Source organism: Cygnus olor, chromosome 6, assembly GCF_009769625.2.
Source record: "Cygnus olor isolate bCygOlo1 chromosome 6, bCygOlo1.pri.v2, whole genome shotgun sequence".
Classification (NCBI taxonomy): domain Eukaryota; kingdom Metazoa; phylum Chordata; class Aves; order Anseriformes; family Anatidae; genus Cygnus; species Cygnus olor.
In genome coordinates, this window is record NC_049174.1 from 20723330 (window position 1) to 20744626 (window position 21297).

The 21297-nt window shown below is 38.2% G+C and overlaps 1 protein-coding gene across 33 annotated transcripts in view; it reads right to left on the reverse strand.

Moving 5' to 3' along the window:
• B3GALT1 (beta-1,3-galactosyltransferase 1) overlaps window positions 1-21297 on the reverse strand; it is a 198576-nt gene that overhangs the window by 176706 nt on the left and 573 nt on the right. The window lies entirely within an intron of this gene.

The window sequence follows — 21297 nt, forward strand, 5'->3', positions numbered from 1 at the left end:
AAGAGCTGGCAGCATGGCCAAGGAATCCTGTACAGTACCCATAAATCATAGTTTGTCTCTTCTGTCACCAGGTGTAACAAAGACTGAATGGTAGAACAATGATCTTCACTGATACTAACAGCATTTCAGTACATAAATTAGAAGTAATTTTCTAAAGGATCACTGGTTTTGGTGAAAAAATTATGTGAAATTAAACTGCTGTTATCAGAGAAGGGTATCTTTATTTTTTATTTATACGTGTATATATATATATATATATAAATTTGAAGAGGGCTCTGAATCCAAATAGATTTCCGAAGACTGTCATATTCGGTACAGTACTCCCCTCCAGTAAAAATACCTCTCATATGTTTTGCATCCAGAACATACCAGATTAGACCACAGAAATCCCTTGTAGCGTTTGAGACAAATCACATTCTAAGAAGGCTACTATCTGCCTGTCAGGTATAGCAAAAAAAAAATAAAAATATTAGGGCACTTAATTTATTTCGGTGGTCCACAGGCTGTCGACCAGCCAGACACATGGACAGAAAGAATACTGCATGCACATGACAATTTTATGGCTCTATTTTAACTAAAAGCTCTCACCATTTTAATCAATATACCATGCCGATCTTCTGTCCTGGAAGGGGAGACAGGAACTTTCTATCATTTACCTTGCTGGTTCTCTAATGCAACCTGTACAAAGCTACTGAAAGATCCCCGCACTGTATCACAGTATTTAAAAAAAAACACAAACAGGTGAAGAAAAAGCCCTCTCTTTTTCATCCAGGTCTTGCAATAATTCATTTTGGCATTCCATCCTATCTTATGATACCAAACAGCAGCAGGAGAGTAGGAAAGTGTGGTGACTGTGGTGTTTTGTGGATGCTATCAATCTGATTGGTCCCATACTTCAGTAGAGCAGAAAAAGAGCTCTGTCTTGGTTGTTTACCTGCTTCATTTATCATCCAAGATATGCTGATCACAAGCATCCTTAAAATTAGTTCGCAGCTAAAAAACAACAAAACCAACTCTATGCTAAACAAGCATAGCTCACACGGAGGACATGATGCTCAGACCTGTCCAGCATCTCCAGAATTTGCAGGAGTAACAATAATGTGTTTGCCAAATGGGCCTTATTGCTCTCCTTTTAAAAGCAACTGTTAAATTAAGACATCAGTAATGGTTACTGATTTAGGTACCTTCATTGGTTAAGAAAAAACAGAGCTCTCAGCTTCATTCCCAGAGAAACATAGAACATCTAACGAACGAGACTATCGTAACAAAACTTACTTGCATTGCAACTCCCATGCTCAACGGATATAATACAAACGTATTTACATCTAAAGAGCTGTACAAGTGACAACTCAGCAACATCTCTTAATTCATGCTTGACTGTGACCGTCATTATCACCGGTAACTGGAGGCAACCACAGTTTAAAACTTGATGCCATGATACAAGCTGAAGGAGGCTGGTCACTTGTCATTCCCTGTTCAGACACACTAAAATGGTCAGTGAAATTTATTTTTTTCTATGGCTCCAAAAAGAGGTTACTCCCTGGGTAGACTGATACTAGCTAGCTTTAACACAGTCCAGCTTAAATTCTCCTTCAAGGGACAAGGGATTTTAATGAGACAAAAATGATTTTTAGTATTTAGTAGTTGCTGGCCAAAATACTGGATCCAAATATCCAACATCTTGAGTTGTCTGAGAGGAATGGGCAAAAATTGAAAAGAAAAAAAGCACAACCAAATCTAGAACTAGATTTGAATGTGTAAATGGCATTGTTATTTATAACGATCAAAACCCCTACAAGTTGCATTCCTTAGCCATTTGAATCAAAATCTGTTTATTTTTTCCTGAAGTCCAGTTCTAATTTCTGGGCATTTTTATGTGAAATTTTATTTAAAATAATTTTTGCATCTTGTTTAAAAGTAACTCTTTCAATCTGCAAATGTAGAGTAAGTTGTCAGATGTTCCCAGGTATCATACTTAATCTTTTACAATGATTTTTTTTTTATGCCTGTGAAGAAAGATGGGATTTTTAGGTAAATATCTTTTCTTGAGGGGCTTTTATACCAGACTGTAGTCAACTGATACTCTGCTGGTGGTTATATTCAGAGAAGTCTGTTACAGCAATGCAGTTTAATTTCTGAGATACCCATATAACACTAAAATTGAACATCCATCAGAATCACTTTTCATTTTAGTGCCATTCTATTATTATTGGTGGTATTATATGTAATAGCGTTATTTGGTATTATTACTTTAGTATTCTTAGTTACACATAAGTAGTTTTGATCCCTTTGCATTAGGCAGTGTAAACGTAACTAAAACCAATAGCTCCTTTTCCAAGGCACTTTATTTGATTCTATTGATTCAATCCATATTATATATGAATTATAGGGTGCCTCAGAATTTGTAGTTTTTGCTGTCAAGAAAAAGCATGTTTAGTGGAAGAAAAGCATTTTCTAGTCAGCTGTATTTTCCACAGACCTTAGCTTCAAATATGATGGGCTTGTTGAAAATCCACCGATTTCTCTCTACCTTGAAAAATCTTAGGTCAACCGAGAATTCAGTTTCATCACAGATACAAACTTTGTAAAATCAACATGAGCAGTAATGTCTTACAGACAGACTGCAAACTGTATTTGCATTTCCAACATTTTTCCATTTCTAAATACCCTTCAAGTAGGTTGACTGAGAAGAAATATTCTAAAACATTACTAGTGGAAAAGGATGCAAAGAATAAGCACGTTAGCAGTAACCTGTTCTATACAATAACTATCAAACTGATGGCTGTATGCACTAATAAAGTGTATTTGTATTTTCTGGAAATTTGTACAGCATTTGTGGAGAATTACACTTTTTACAAGATTGGGATTATCACGCCTTACAGAGGGAAAAGCATATAGTAATAGTAGAGCATCTAATTTTATCATTCACTGTACTTGTTGATTTTGTTAGGAACAAAATCAAGTAGGTTTTGGCACTGAGATGTGAAAACTCAGATATTTACAGGAGGCAAAGTGAACATCTGTGAAATCTCTCTTTCCAGAGCAGCAGTCACCCAAAGTGTAGGCACTCATATGCAAATCCTTAGCCCTCCCAGGGAAATGCTCAGGAACTTGAGATGTGGCATAGGGAAAACACTGCAACTGCTGCTTTTGCATGTCTGCAAGAGGCTGAACTGCGGCTGCCCAAGGAGGATTCTTCTGTTCTTTGCAGGAGCCATAGGCTGATGCTGGCGGCTGTTCCAGGCAGGCAGCTCTGGAGCTACTCAAGAATGTGGCCTAAGGCACTGTGCCCCTGTGTTGCAGTGCATGTAGTGTATGTGCGTGGGCATGCATTAAAAAGTATGGCCTTGCAGTGCAGAAGTGATCCGGAGGTTCTGAACACTAGTGAATCACCTTATGCTGCCATTGCACCCTTAATATTAATCTTTACTACAGTGCATACCACAGCTGTTTCATAACTCTCAATTTCAATTTTTTCATAATAATATGAAATATTGGCATAATTAAATACATAAAAAGTATGAATATTTCATAATTTCATGGTTTTTATTGCAGTGTTTACCACAGCATTTCCGCCCAACTTTGGGACAGGTATGAATTGGCTATGCAAGTTGTAAGAGAGGGGGCAAAAAAGATCTGTAGGAGACAGACAAAACAGAAACTCCAGCAAATCACAACCAAAGTCCAACCATATCGCTCCCAATAAAGATTCCACTATTACTGCTTTGGTTTAAAGCAACACAAGATGTTGGATATTTGGATCAAGCCTTCTGATTCAAGCTCATAAAACAAATGTTAGCCATTTGCGGAGAGCTGAAGTAGCTGGAGAGAACATTCTAAGTCTAGTACAAAAAGGTCACAGTAGACACACAAAACTCGTCTCTTCTGATCCACCCTTTAAAATAAGATGGGCATTATTCTGGGCAGGAAAGAAGACTTTAATAAAGCCAAACCACAAAATCAACTACAATTAATCGTTTTCTCACTGCTCTGGTAGTTCTAACACTTTAGAATGAATGCATAATAAGAGTATCTTAGTCCTAGCTAGCTTTTATACAGACTTCTCAAGAACTTTGTTATTTTATTACCAGTAGTGAACCTAATACTCATAGAAACTGTTTCCCAATTATATTGTAAGTGCTGGCCAACTGAACAGAAAGAAGGTACTTTGGGAAGATTTACAACAGTAAATATTTTGGAAAAGACAGATTTTCACTGTACCATGGAAAGCAAAACATTTAACTCTGCCTTTATCTTTCCCATGCTTGTTATTTAGGTCCAAACAGTTAAATTTAATGGGAGGTTAGAAGGAATAGAAGTAATATGTTATGTTTCAAGAGACAGACCAAGAAAAGAATGTCCAGATGTTTGACTGTTTCTTTATGAAACATTCTTCTATGTACTAATACTGGAAACATCATTATGCTATTTCAGTGGTAAAGCAGAAGGTGAGATAGCAGAGGACTATATACAATAGCAACTATGTCTAGTCCTTTTTCCTTCTGGAGTGACTAACTTTACAAGTTTCATTCATAAGAGCAAACCCAAACAATTAAATGAATTTCATGTAAACGTACACGACAATAATTAATGACTGTGATAATATAAGCCAGAAAGAAATCAATTATGAAAAAAGAGAATAAGAGAAAAAGATATTTTTTTCCAGAAAAGGTTTCTGCATTTTATTAAATAAGGAGCATTTCTTTAATTAAGGAAATGTTTCTCAGTACAATGTGTCTGGATCAAATCTATTCAAAAGAAGGCAATGCACAAAGTCTGAACAGTGGACAGAGCCCTTGGAATCAATTAGAGATTTTACTTCAATATCCGAAGATCTCTTTGGGAAGCAAACAAAAAAAAAACACAACATAAAAACAAAAACAAAAAAAGATGAAAAATTACAGAAGTTAGACCTGTTGGAAGGAGGCCTTAAAAGAAGAGTCAGTTACCCAAAGGTTGAGTAGAGAAGAATAAATCCTAACATTTGGAAAAAGTTGGAGAAGTTAATAATCTGCAAAAAGAAAAATATGATTTTTTGGAGGGGAAAAGATCTTTAGCTAGTGTACACCATCGCAACCTCATTAATTTCAATTGCATTTTGATAGTATGTATTAGTCAATAATCACAAAGTTTTGTTAAGGCCAGGTCTACTGGGTTTCAAACTCCTGTTAGGAATAACATCATGTTTTCAGACAGCTTTCAGCAAGGTTGCTTATTGAAAGTATCCTTCAGAACAAGGCAGCTGAGCCCAGAAAGGTAAAACTGATTGAGTAACTATAAACATATGCCAAACAACATTCCTAGAGACTGCAAACCTTTATGGCAGTTTAACCACAGAGCACAACTAGTGTCTTATCTGAATTCTTGCATGGCCAAAAAATGCTAAGAAATACCTTTCATTTTCATTTGAACATCAGACTGCTTGCCTGGTTCTTTAATCATCTCATTAAAGAGAGTTCCTAACATTTTTGATTTTCTAATTCACTTTGAACAAATGCAGTAATTGCTGAGGAAAACACACTTGATCTCTACGTACAGCATGTGAGAAAAATGTGCATCACCGCTCAAAGGAGTGAAGCAATTAATTTAAGCTTCAAGACAGTATCACTGTCTTGATTCAATAAGGAAAAAATATTTTTGAAATTTTAAATATATTAAAATGAAAACCTTTTATAGTATTTGGATATTTTTTGGAAATGCTTAATACTGTAAAAAAAAAAAAAGGAAATATTATGGTTATCTCATTTATAGTTTTAAGAATACCAAACTGTTAAGGCTGCATTTTCAACAAAAATAAAGTTAAATGACAGCATGATAATCTTCCAAATAACATACAATAACAGAATGGTTTGGGTTGGAAGGGACCTTAAAGATCACTTAGTTCCATCCCACCTGCCATGGGCAGGGACACCTCACACTAGACCAGGTTGCTCTAAGCCCTATCTAACCTGGCCTTGAACACCTCCAGGGATGGGGCATCCACACCTTCTCTGGGCAACCTGTTCCAGTACCTCATAACCTTCTGCGTAAAGAACATATTCCTAATATCTAATCCAAATCTCCTGTCTTTTACACCTTATCCTATCACTAGTGTATGACATAGTATGACTAGCTTAAAATCTGACAGTTTTTGAAGAAAATAATGAAGCTCAGTAGCCAAGTAATTATAAAGGTTTCTACTAAAGATGTCGGCATTTCATAACTAAGCAGTTGTTTTCCCAGATGCATTGATAACCACTGTAGAGCGGGATGCATCAAGTCCCCCAAGATTTCCCAGCCTCATTTTTTGTTAAACATCGTACTTGCAACAGAGACTTCCAGTCAATGAGCTTGTCTTAAAAAGGAATACACAACCTGGGATTCTCAGGACCTTGTTCATTCCCAGATCTATCAAACAGACCGAAATACAGGTTCTTCTTCTGCTCATGTTGTCTGTTCATTCCTCCCATCTATCCAACATATTAATTTTCTGCTCACCTAATCATGCCCCCACCTATGAATCATTTAGGAATGACATGCTCTTGACAGCCTACTGACACGTGTACTGTACCTTGTATACCATAGTGGCTCTGTCACCTAACATTACTAACATCATCCATCTCATCATCTTATTTTGTACAAGGAGATGTGCTCTGTGAATATAATACACAGCTCTAACCAGTTTGAGATAAATTATCAACGTAGCACATTTCACTGATGACTCCCATTATATCCCACAGACATAGTATAAGCTGCTCCCTAGCAACTGCAGCAAAAATTTCCCCCTTTACGTATTTTTCCTATCTGAAGAAACCAACTTGCTATTTTATGAACTTCACATATAAAAGAATCTTGGCTACTGTCAGCTCAAATTATTCCGACTAATGGTCCTTAAGATGCAGTTTTAGCCCTTTGCCTTGTTTGGGTTCCAATACTGATGTTTTGCCTCTTGCAAAACTCCCACCCTCAGTAATTTTAGCATCAAGAACTCTTCTTTTTTTTTTTTTTTCCCCAACATGAGAAATTTCTTCTCAATAAAAACTAACCATTTATACTAGAATTATAATATTGTTATAAACTAGAAATACATTTCATACGGGAAATGAAACTGCTAGTATGCTGGTAAGAGTGACATGATTTATTTTGTGGAACATCAGGAAGACTGTCTATTGGTTGGACTTCATTCACAAACTGAATGGGATTGCACATATTTTCAAAGGACTACATGCTTTTGAGTGGACTATTGCTTCCTATGTTACCTCAAAAGTCTATTTAAATGAACTTTCTGGGGAAAGCCAGAAATTACTACTCCTTGCTTTCAAACACCAGCCTCGTGCTTACATCACACTTAACAAATAGGAAGATGTGACCAGTGTGAAATTTGTATTCATTTAACACACCAGAAGATATTTTAATTGAAATAACTCAGTAGCAGCAGCTAATTACTCCTCCACAAATCAACAGAACCTTCCACCAAATGGCACCAAAGTCTAGGCAATTTCAGACCTCTGCCAGGAGGGAGGGCGTGACAGCATACAGCATCCTCCCCACGTAAAGGTGGACGTTATCCAGGCTGCTGAGGCCAGCACATTCAGTGAACAGCCAGTTCAGTATCGTACTGCTGGACAGGGGCCTAGTGGTGAACCAAAAAAATGATGAGGAAGGTGCTGAGAAGGGGAAGGCTGAACTAGAGGATGCATCTCTTAAACCCTCTGGTACCAGTTGGTTTGAACCTGGACCATTAATTGGGCTTCACAACACACAATGTCAAACTGACTTCAGGCATTCCGCACTGTGGGTTAGAGTAGGTACCATGGCTGGATTCTCTTTATCAGACTGATATACTTTACATAGTGGTAGTAACTGCAGACAATGATAGCAAGCACTGATCGTACATTATGCGAAGTATATTTCCTAGTGGTTGAGTCCCTCAGCATCTCAATAGCCAAGCTCCTGTGATGAAGAGAGGCTCTCTGCAACAGTTTGTGAAGTTATCCTTTTTCCTCTGACCTTCCAGCATCAGTGCTCTTACCGATGGTGATAACTAGACCAAACTTGCACATTTGCAGTGATGTGCAGATTTTGGTGTCTGTTCTGAGTAAGGTCTAAAATTTAGCTTTTTTAAGTGTAATAATAACACAGTAAAATATATATCTAGATATAAAAAATACAACATACATAATAGCTTTTTGAGACAACCTCTTGAGCTTTAAAAAAAATTATTTTCCTGCCAAAAAGAATTACATCAAGCTCGTGATACAGCAGTAAGTATAGAATCTATTAAATTTTAGATGTTCGAGGAATAACTTTTACAAAATTATTTTGCATTTTTATAGAACTGCATTAGTTTCCAACTCTTAAATATGAGGTTCTTGTAGAATGAAGAAATCGCTGGCTAAAAGATGCTATATACATGTAAAGGGCTGTATACCATTAATTGCCATGAGTTTTTATTTTTAAACAAAGTAGTGGATTCACAGTGCAAAAGAAAAGCAAGTGCCTACAACACTGATTTTTGTGTGCACACGCATGGGGCTGGAATGACATTAGTGAACATTAGAACAAATAATTTAATCTGGACTCTGGAGAGAGATACCCAGCCAAATCACAATATCTAATATGTTCTAATTATATTTAAGGTGAATTTCCAACTTTTCCCAAAAGAGCATATTCCAAATCTAACTAGAATTAATATTGGCAAATATTCTTTATTAAATTACAGTTCCATTTTCTTTTTTTTCTTCTGAACAGCAAATATTTTAAGGAACATTAGAGAAACAGTTTTGTCCAAAATAATGTCCATTAATTCATTTTCTCTCTTGCTGTCTCTACCTAATACTGATACACACGAAAGCTATAAACACTGAAGAAATTTTAATTGAGCTTTTACAGGCAGCCAGGCTAACAGAAATGTTGTATTCTACTTCAACATCGGACTTTACGGATCTTGTCATTTTTATGTCTGACTCTGGGTTCAGTGAAGAGGCCAGTGACTCAGTTCATGTGTTACACTATTCTTACACAGCCGTATCTTCTCAGCTGGGCCAATTAACATTCAAGGGGCTCCAGGTGATTATGTTGCTTCTCATACAGGGGTCATTTGGGTATCTTTGCCTGTGGAGAAGGTAGAGCTTCAGTGCAGTTGTGTTCATTTAAAGTTGTTTACAGCACATTTTGTCCACATCAAAAATAAAAAGCACTGCAACTGTCACTCTTGCTGGCAATTTTAATCAACCCGAAAAAAAAACATTTTAATGTGCAAAAAACATCATGTGATTACTAAGTAACTACACAAAAATTAAAGCATGTGCATAAGGTTCACTCACCAGGCATTGACACTAAGTTATAAGATAAATAAAACACATTGGCATAGAGGAGATTATTTAAGATGCTGCTCCTTTGCTGCGTTTGTTTTGTGGAGAAAAGGATGAGCTCATGTTTTACAGATGTCAAACTTGTCACCACTACCACATTCAACTGAAAAGCCCCTACTGAAAACCTTCAAAAAACACCTCTTATGCAACATTATTTTTAAAAAGGTGCACAGCCCAGGACACTCGTGGTTTCAAAACTGCTAGTGGTGCCTAAGCAGCTCTCCTGTACCCTTTCTATCCTGCTGTGAAACATATGTTTCAGTTACAAGTGGTCTAAAAATAAGCACATGCACACAGCTTTATCAATTCAGAAGAGAAATCCTATAAAAGCTTAACAATTTAGGATCTACATCATCTTCCACTGGCACACAGCCTTGCAGATGGTCACAGACAGCAATTCCAGGACAGAGGAGAAACCAGCACCTGTTAGCCCCAGACAACAGCAACTCAAACAGCAAATGCAAAGCAGACTTAGCCTTTCCCTTTAGGAAATCCTATCCATCTTTGCAACTGCTACAGAACTCTAGAGGGAATGCAATCTGTCCTTTCAGTACATCAGGAAAAGACAATAAACAACACCTCTGCTGACTGATAACCTCTTTGATAAAAAGTACAGGATCAGTTGCATGCGACTACCCTTTAAGCATCCTCCTTGCAACCCTTTATGGAAACTGACCCTGAATAAATGCAAATAAAATTCACATACAAATTCATGCCAAGTTTTAACACAACTCTAGAACGTGATCCTGGAGACCATATGACTCTGTGAAGCAGACATGTTTTCTAAGTCATATGTCACTGCCACCAGAAGTCAAAAACTATGCAGAAGTTGGCATGTTTAATAAAATGCCATTGAAATGTGTCTTAGCTAGAAGACTGCTATATGACAAGCTAAATTCTTGAAGGAAAGTAATCATCTTCAGTGTCACTTGGTAACTGCCTAGCACTGAAGAAAAAAAAAAAGCATTTCCATTAATTTCCATTAGAGCCAGGTATTCATAACTTCTGCATTGGGTAAAGTGTTAGAGTTCAAACTGCATTTCCATGAGAGAGTTGAATCTAGTGTACCTGCTATTATAATGTATGCTTGATGCAAAGTGTTAGTAGTAGTAGCACAGTCTTTATTTCAGTGAGATTCTCATTTCATGAACAAAGTTTCTGCTGACATTTCTGTGAGCTTATGTGTTTTAGGTCTGCGAGGTATTGTGGGTTAGCCCCACTGAGCAGCTGAGCACCACCCAGCCGCTCACTCGCCCCAAGCGGGATGGGGGCAAGAATCAGAAAGGTAGAAGTGTGGAAACTCATGGGGTGAGGTAAAGACAGTTGACCAGATAAAGAAAAAGCTGTGCAAGCAAGCAAAACAAAACAGGGAATCCATTCACTGCTTCCCATCGGCAGGCAGGTGTTCAGCTGTTCCCAGGACTGCAGGGCCCAACACGCGTAGCAGCTTCTTGGGGAGACAAACGCCGTCACTCCGAATGTCCCCCCTTCCTCCTTCCTTACCCCAGCTGTTATTGCTGAGCATGATGCCACAGGGTGTGGGATGTCCCTTTGGCCAGTCTGGGCCACCTGTCCTGGCTGTGTCCCCTCCCAGCTCCTGGTGCACCCCCAGCCCCCTCGCTGGCAGGGCAGCACGAGCAGCTGAGAGTCCTTGGCTCTGTGTGAGCACTGCTCTGCAACAGCTAAACATCGGTGTGTTAGCAGTGCTATTTTCATCAAAAATCCAAAACACAGCACTGTGTGAGCCTCTACAGAGGAAATTAACACTATCCCAGCCAAAAACATGACACAAGGTCAGGTCTTCTGTAAATATTTTAATGACCTAATCAAAAGAACAATTCTCATGCCAATACACAAGGTATGACATAGCAAGAAGAGAGGGAAAGCTTTTTCCCTTTTAAGCTAATAACCGTCACCAAAATTCTTGGTCACACCTTTTTGTACAGTTGTCTTCACACTCCATAGGAGAGTTCATTGTTTCCTCATAACAAGAAATAACTGGGTTAAATGTAGTCCACAAATGATGGAAGAGTTTTTTATTTGAAGGGAAGAAAGCACTATATTCATGTAATATGCCTTCCTACGTATGAAAATCCAGTTAGATCAGAAGACGAAAGAGTAAAAAAATATTTTTTCATACTTCACACTCAGACAAAAAACAAGTAATCGTACGTTATGTATGCACACACACACACTTCCTAGGAATGCTTTCTCCTCAGACAACCTTTTTAGAACCAAGCATACCCCCTTTTTTTTTTTTTTAATGATAATTTGTACACCTTTTGTTAAATAAAAGAAAGAAAAGCAGTGTAGTAAAGAAAGAAGGTTCAACTGGTTGAAGATGCCAAGTACAGTACACAAGGTGCTGTGGAAAAGAGAAAAATAAATGTTTTAGAATTAAAGATATTACTAAGTGTCATAGCTTTACCCCTTATAAAAAAAAAAGAACAAAAAAAGATTAACATAGGTTGGGAAAAATATTATTCATCTGATCTTTGCCATCATCTCTCTGCTTTATTCTCTTGAATATTGAATTATACCTTCTGTTCGATACATATTCAAAACTCCCATTAATACCAAAAAAAGCTAAATGTCTTGAGCACTAAATGGAGAAGAGACTATTGCTGTTTTGTTTGGAAGGCACCATTTAAAGAGAAACCTGACTGAATGATCTAAAAAACAAATATAAAATTCCCTTTCCTCTGAGAATTTTAAACTCCTCTAAAACATTGGAATGTATGTCAGTTTTAGTATTAACCACACTGGCAACTTGCATTTCTAGCCCAAACTCACACAAAAGTCTTCATTGCTCTCTTAGCTTTTCCAGAACATAGTACAAACACTAAATAAAATGTTCCTGACATTTAAAACAAATACTATAGAAGCAAATCCTCATAAGTCCTGATAAAACAAATATGAAATAGTACAGAGAGAATCCTGATGAACCTACAGATTGCAGTGTTTGGGGAAAAGGAAACTGTAAGTCCTTGCAAGGCTGTGTTCAAGAGAAAGCTGTTAAATGCACTGAAGATGTATGAACTACTTAAATCCTGAAAACTGGATTCACTGAAATTCAGGGAAATCTTGGCTTTGCACTCTCATGGAAGAGGGTAGAGAACTCAAGGCCAACTGAAATTAACTGAGGTCTTAACAATTGTTTCAGTTAGTCCAGTGGGCTTTGGATTAGGATTTAATACGAAACTCACCTGGAAATCAAAGATCTTTAAACCTGTTCTTTTCCTTTTTTTTTTTTTCCTCTTTATTTCTATCTACATACTTGTATATGTAGATAGATAGCCCACCTTTTATGTATTTGTTAACTCTGAATATGGTCATTTCATTCTTACAGTTCTGTTTATTGTAACTGTTCATTGCATAGAAGTTATTTATGCAGAATAATAATCGTGTTTGAAGAATAACTCCAGAGAGCTATAGCTGAGGTTCTTCTCTAGAGGTGGTTGAGTTTATTACAATATTTCATTACCACAAAACAATACATCTTCAGATAGAGGCTGCATTAGCTTGTAATATTCTTTGCTACTGTGGTACCAACTTTTCCTTGTAAAGCAATTTAATCACTTCCATATTGGAATATGGAATATTGAAATATTAGTGCTATGCTTCATAGGGAACACCTCCTGAATTTTCATTACAACACATTGTTATATTACTTACAATGTTAGGAAATCTATTTGTCTTTAAGCGTGTCACTGCATCTCACTGAAAAACGTCTAGCCTAAGTTTTACTTGTAAAAATGTTTTTTTCTAGTTGTAAGTCTTCAATTTGAACAGTCAAGGGTTTGTTACTGATTTTCTAAACCCCGTACTTTTCCATGGTTCTTCTAATCATTTTTCATAATACCACCCATCAGAATTGTTTAAAGACTAGAATTTTTTGTCTTTCTAGACAGAAAGAATAATCAGAAATTTTAATATGCAATATGAGATAAACTAGTACTGTAACTATGTTCTTATCTAGCCACCATAGTGACTAAAACAATTTGTACCATTTTACATAGGAAAGATGTAGCCATCAGTTATGAAAGTTTAACACTGCTGTTTTCCAACAAATCCCCCCCCGCCCCCGAAGTAGCCCTTCAAATAACAAAAGCTTTAATTAATACTATGCCCTTCTTGGCAAATCAGGCAAAACATCATCCAGTTAGTTATGAAATCCTGGCACGTAACATGTACAAAACCAAACCAATTACAGAATCACAGGTAGTACACATGTGAAACTGAAGTTCTGACCAGCATTTTTATCATCGCTGTGGAAACGCTAGGCCAGGTCCTTAGGTGCATGAAGTTTCCACTCTGTAAATGAAGCCATTTAACAGCTACTTGACCCTGTGGTGTCTTCTGAACCAAGGCAGCTTGGGCTGATGCTCTCTGGCAGGCTCTTAGGGGACCAAACTGTAGCAGCCTTGAGTTTCACCCATCCAAGCAAGTACAAGTACCACCCAACGCCTGCCTGTCTGAGAGCTCCTTCAGACCCAGCAGATCTCAGCTGGCTCTCCTGGCTGCTCTCCAGCTGTTGGGACCAATTACTTATAGCACACAGTGGCCAGAACGTGATTTGGAAACTGATCCACCATATCCAGCCAGGACAACTGCTCTTCCTCTTCTCTGGCCTAAGCAAATCTGCTCCGATGTTCACAGCAGCAGAGAATCGGGGAGCCAAATCTGACAGCGTCTCTGCTGCATTGCATAGAAATTTTACTTGTTCTGCAGATAACTCAGTCTCAAAGACTATAAAGAAACAAGAACTACTAAAATAATTTGTCATACAACTAATAAGAAAATGTAATTCTGGTACTAATTGCTGTATCTTTCATTCAGGGTTGTGAAGCATTGGAACAGCCTGCCCAGGGAAGTAATTCAGTCACAATCCCCTCAAAAGGGGGGGGCTTCAAAAATCCCATAGATGTGGTGCTAAGTGATGTGGTTTATTGGTGGACTTGGCAGTGCTAGTTTAAAGGTCAGACCAGATGATCTTAGAGGTTTTTCCAACGTAAATGATTCTATGATTCTATTCTATGATGTTTCAACATACAGAATAATAAGTACTTCTTTCTATCTACAAATACATACTATGTCTGTGAGAATTAAAGAACACCTTTAAACTCATGTACCATTCATAATATAGCTGCTTAAAGCCATGTTGCTACAAGTGTCACTGAAAATAACTTTCAAGCAAGTGCTTGTTGTGTAGAAGTAACCTGGCTCCATTCATATTGGTCCAGTAACATCACAATTAATCAAGTTTGAAAGATGGGCAAAGGACATTTTTTAAAAGTTTGGGTAGATCTACAACAGCGTGAGAAACCACGAAAAACTCTTTCTTGCTAAAAAGAACTGCATTCACAATAATTCTGGATAGTATATACTCTAAATTTGATCCAAAATATAGGGCAGTTTGTAGCCAAAATTGAAGTCACCCGAGCCCAGAAATTTTTATACAGAAGTTATGATAGTCTGAGTCCTCATTTCACTGACAACTGTACAAAGTCCATAGGACTTCCTCAGACATAATGTACCTGTTTGCTGGTATCAGAAGTCTCACCACGGGACAATCACCTCAAACCCCTAATAGTGAAATGAAAGCATGTAGGAACTCAGCTGAGTGACTAGACGGAAAAGAGGGACGTACTTTAGGGAAGACAAGTTCCATTAGCATCTGTATGTTGCTTACTTTTACTGTGTTAGTAAAAAAAAAAAAAAATCCTTTCCTAGAGTTTTCAAATTCTGAAAGAGATGATTTCCAGGTGACCTCAATTAAGTAATACATGACTTCCCTAGACTTTGTGGTTACTTTATTAATTAACATAACCACTCTAATGCCCATGAAAGCCACATGTGCCCTAGCCACAGGAAAGTAATTTTTCATAGGGACAAACATACAAAAATTTGCCTGATGATTCCTAAGTATCTTATAAAAATGTTAGATGAACAACTGCTTACATCTTAGCACAAGAAGATACTGTCAAAGTAAACAGTGGAAGACAAGTTCCACTTTATGCTGATAGTCTGTTTAAGGCAGATAAGCAGTTAAGTGGCACTAGTCTATCAGCATGCTTCTAAACTCATTCAGCACAGATTCATCAATTAACACTACGCACCCTGTAAGCACTCAAAAACACATGACTACGCGCTAACAAGCATTTATGTCCACTGCTGACATCCTCGCAGACTATCATGAACTCACTATTCCACATTAAACCAATCTTGAGCAGTATCAGCTAATACAAAGCTGACCGTGACTGTGCAGCTGTCATAGACAGGGCCAGGATCACCCCACCTGTCATGAAGTTACACTAGGTGAGTTTTCAGCATACCATGCAAAAGCGATCAACCAAAACCTTTTTCTGCAGCAAACCACAGCCTTGTCTTGGTTGCTAGAGAGTCTGGCAAACAGCACCCTTTAAATAGATCAGGACTTGTGACCACACATTACTAAATTCCAATAGTAGAAATATTATGTTTGTTACATGCTTGAATGCATGCTAATATGAAGAGCCTGGTCTGAAGAACTGCATTATGGTAGAAAACAAAATGAAAGAAGAATTGCTGCAAATAACTACAGCTGGTAGCGTGATCTTTTAGACAGCCAGATTTACTCAGCAGATGACCTCAATGGATAGTAGAACAGCTGAGGCCTTTAAAGGATGTAAAATATAACTCCTTAAACTAAATATTTTAATTAACAAAGCAATAGGTAGACTACTAAAATATGCCTGTGCTTCTGCCAAGTACTTTAACAACAATAAATCAAGGAACAGAACAGCACTTCAGGCTGTGGTTTGACAAGTGCATAAGCCAATTTAACTGCTGCCTGTCAACCATCTTGCTCTCCCCTTGCATTTACCTTCATCATTCCATTCCCTCCCTTCATCACCCTTCATAACATCTGCTGTGAAGCAAATTCAACCTGGCAGAAAGTGGTTTGCTGTTTTGTTTTGTTTTTTAAACCATGGGGCCAGTGGGGGGGAGCTGTCGTCTTTCTGCCAGATTAATGCGCTGAAGTGGTTCTGCAAAGGGTTGGGGCTGGCACAGCAGAAGGATGGGGTCACATGAATGGGAGAAAGGGAAGACATGATCATCACAGACAGCAGTTGGAGTTACTTATGCTGCTGTGAAACCACATTTATTACTAAGTAACACCAAGCAATAATGCAGCACGCTAATAATACATTTCTAATGTTTCTTTAAACCTCACTCTCAATGCTGTTTGCAATGCAGCAGCTCTTCTAAGTGACATGCTCTGAATATCAAATGAGGAGCCTGTTTTTGAACAAGGAACATGAAGAGATCCTTTCTACATGGTGGGCTTCCAGCCTGACCTCTAATGAAACTGGGAAGGGGGGCAGGGGGAAGCTTTGCTCATAATTTTCATGTTACTGTGAAATGCAGCACACAAATGGGAGGTGATTAATTAGATGATAGTGGAGTTAAGACTATTGTGTAGTGAATCTGTAGAGAGGCATGGAGAGGATTAAAGTTATTCGAGTAAACGTCACTTTGCACTCTACTTTTTTAAAAGCTTCTTTGGTTTTAATTAAGCATAATTTTAACAGCAATCAATGTGGATCAAATGCCATATACCGCCATTCCCATTTCCCCAATCAGTGCAGTTGGATTAAGTGCTATGAATGGCATCTTTCCGAGTTTTTCTTTTTACCTGGTGTGGGTTTGTTGACACATCCTTAACCTGTTATTCTTCGGAGCTCATGTTTGTTGATATTAAAAAAAAAGAATACAGAAAAAAAGAAAAAAAGGCAAAGCTTCACTTATACACAAACTAGTTTTAGATCTTTAAATACTTTGACTGATCCACCACGTCACTTTTATCCCTCTCAGCCATCAGGTGTGCATGTGAAAAAACTCTTAAGGAATGATACCATTTGTAAAATTAGGACAAAGACAAAAAGTTGTATTGGAACTAATGCCATTCTGATGGCAAAGAACTCCAGAAGTACCTCATAAAACTCAGAGAGCAGACAAAAAAAATATACATTAGTTTTGGTATAGATACGTTTAAGCTAATACATATAATGAAAAAATAATCAAAGTCGTGCATGCACCACGCTGACTCAAAAGAAATCTAGGGATTATGATTTACAGATCCCTGGAATTATCAGTTTTATGTTCAACAGCAAGCAGAAAAAAAATCATAAAACATATGCCCAACAAATGTTGGGCTAGGATATCCGCAGGAAAGGCACTTGGAACAAGATGGGACATTTATACAACCTTGGCGCACCCACATCTCAAATACTGGGTGAAGTTCTGGTCTCTGAATCTTAAGAAGGACAAACTGGAGTCAGAGAAGGGCAAATAAATTATCTAAAGACTGAGTGCCTGCCTTAGAAAGAGAGACTGAAGAGGCTCTTCAGTTGGAGAGAAGGCTGAAGTAAGATTTGATCAAACCACAAGGGGGGTGAATAAACTAATGTAAAACTTCTGCTTGCCAAATCCTCCAGTACAAGAACTAGGAGATATTTGATGGAACTAGCAAGAGATTAGTTTAAAAGAGATTGGAGTGCTTCCTTACGAAGTCAGTAGTAAACTGCAGGGACTTGCCTTCACAGAATGTTGTAAAAGCAGTGAGCATCAGCAAGTTTGAAAAATTAGACAATTCTTGGATTGCGAGTTTGTAAATGGGCTCTAAAAGCACTAAGCAGCGATACACTCACCATCCCTAATACAAAAACTAAATATGCTGAGAGTGTAAGGGAACAGACTACATGAAGTAGCCAGGTATATGTATTGCCCCTAAAAAGCATCTCTTAATGCCACCGCTGGAGACAGAACCCCGAGTTTCAGAGCCCATTGGTCTGACCCAATACAGCTTTCCTTCTGTCCTTATATTCTTAGCTTCAGTTTTCTAAAGTGTCTTCTTTTAAGCTCTTACAGAGCACGTACACACACACAAAAGGCTACACCCCTGCTTCTGATCTGCTGTGAAAGATATGGCTCAGACCTGAGTAACAGAAGACCTTCAGTATACATTCTAACATATATCCTATGCTAAGCATGAAATTAGCACTATATCTTTAAGCAAAAAGAAGGGTCAGACCCAGGAGGAAATATTTGAATTATTCCAGCCAGTGTGACCCCCACAAAGCCACAGATGTTGTTCCACAGCAGGACCAGCTATTTCAGTGAAAATGTAGCCACCTGCTGAGGGACAAAAGAAACAAACATCAGTTCCTCAAACAGTAGAACTGCAGAATAGCTCCAAAGGAGGCAAGGTTAGGCACGTAAGTCGTTCACGTTTTTACTACAGCAAATCTCAAAAGGTAGTAAGAGTTACAACTTGGTGGTACTCAGCAGACTTAAAAAACTGAGGGTGAAAGCCAGTATCTATAGGGTATTTTCCACCCTCTTCTCTTTTACAGAAAGTATGTATACGTGAAATTGGAGGCACATTATAACTGAAGTATTTTGAAGCTATGGATAATACACAACACCATATGCAAAGGGAGAAGGTATGCTGGCAGCACTCCGTAGAAATAAATAAACAGAGCTCAACAGAATCCTCACGTGGGTTCAGTTGTATAATGCATTCTTCACCCTTACCATTAGCTCCCTCTCCAGTATTTGGTAATTTGTTGTTATTCAAAAGGAAAGAGTACACACGTAATGTATCACTACGTATAATCGTGAAATACATATTAAATTATACATTTATATATGCATTAAAGTATGCATTTTCATTCATAAGGGAATAATAAAGTACAGTTTTGATGAGTAACTATTGCAGATATTTAGGTTATTCCCAATAGTTTGGCAGGATAAATTGAGAGCTAGAAAATTCAGAATGAAGGAGCAATAAAAAAAAAGTGTCCACCCCACACTATACATGCAAAATATCTAGTAATTTCACGTTTTAGGAAGTGATACAAGAAGAGAGGTGTGCTTGTAAATGAGGCTTATTCATCATCACACCTTGACATACCTCTGCATTAATACCATCCCCAAGCAGGCCCGAAGCTTGGAGAGAGTCCATACATTTTTTGTTTCTCCTGGATGAACTCTAGAAAGCTGATCTCGGCCACCAACGCATCTGCAGTCTGCACAGCTCTGCTGAAATTCACTCCTGCCTGACTGAGTATCAGTCAAAGAACAACTTGCCCATCTTCACCTCTCGCCCTCTGTTATACTCTGTTGAAGATCTACATCCTCAGCCTCAGCAGCTGAATTCCCACATCTTGTTTAAGAGCCTCCTTTGTTAACTTCATTGGGAAGCATTCACTGATGACACGGGAACCAAAGAAGAGCAGTCTTGGGCGTTTACATACGCCTATGGCAGTGCTAGGCAGCAGCAGATACTATCACCATTTGGAAACATCTGAAGCCTGTGAGTAAGCGGCACAGGGAACACTTGGATGCAGAGGCATGTTATACTTCTGCTTATCTCCAATTCTGCAGAGCTTACATACATCAGCATCTACAGTCACTACGTTTTCTGGAGACATTATGAACAGCTACAAGTCAGTATTTTAACTGCAGCTCAGAAACAACATTAGCTTTTCGAAAAAGATCTGTATACTGTTTGTGTGATCTAATACAACTAGAAGATGATGCATCATCCATCTTTTCTACAATCTTCTGCAATTCTTCAGTAGTTCAACTAAACGTAAATATGTATTTCTAAAAACACGTCACTTGTTTTGCCTAGCTGCATCAAAATAACTTGCCTAAATAGTTAAGAAAAAGGCTACGTAGCAAATATGGTGGCATACATTCTCGTGCATGCATATCCTCCTGAGAGCAATCCCAGGGAAACAAGTATCACGAATTAAGACTACTCATGTGCTGAAGGTTTTACAGATTACCCATTCATAAACTGGATTTTTAGATTCTGTATATCATCCACAATAGGAAAGTTGGTATTTTCAGTCTACAGTCTTGCAAAAAAATCCACTCATCCTCACCATAAAATTTGGCTTTTTCTTTCCTAAGAAACCATACAAGAAAAACATAGGTGAGGTACGAGGCAGACTGGCACAACTGAGTGCATCTCAGACATTGCGTCATGGCTACTTGGATCAGGATTACTCCCTGCCCTAGGCATCTAAATTAACCTAGCATACTCTAAAGACATCGATTCAAGTAACTGAATGATGTTTCTGAAAAACTGGTTTGCCAATATGACATTTTACTGGATCCATCCAGAATAAGTGATATACAAGAAACTGAAATTTCATTAGCCATTTATGTTCTCTCAATACAGATATTTATTGGCTAAGTATGCAGGGAGGGAACAGTGTTAGTCTGTCTCAGTTATAAATTCAGCACCTCTAACCTTTTACTAGTACTTCCCACTCAGCTGGCTGTTTGTAACAACGGGTTCATGCTGGGTGTTCATGCTTGTCGTCTATCACATGATTTTTACCAATTTTGAACGCATGTCGTGCATCACGTGGCCAAATGCCTCCTTATAACTGAATTAAGGAATTGAAATGCTACGTATCGAGAAAGAGAGAACCAGATCAATGCATGCCTAGAAAGCAGGGAAGGAAGCTCACAGGCACGCAAGATTCCGAAAGTTAGAACAAAATGCTCCTCGTGTTTTCTAGAGACATGAAGCAGTTTCCTCACGATGGCAATGCCCAGGTCACCATATGCAAAGTAACCAAGACACAACAGAGACCACCCTCTCTTCAGCTGTTAATTTCAGATGCTGCTTGCTTCCTACCGAGTCAATGTCACAACTCCCCTTTACTTCCATGACCGAAGGACCAGGTCCACTGCTTAGTCCGGCGGTGCCCTAACGATCCTTAAAACCGCTACCGAACTGAGGTTCCGCATGCTTACACTAGCGACCACGAAGAGCACCTAAAAGGCTATTTTCTTTCCCAAATCAACGAGATTGGACAACGCTCCAGAGCCTCCCAGTACCACCTCCAACCACTGGAAGCGGAGGAGGTCGCAGCACGGC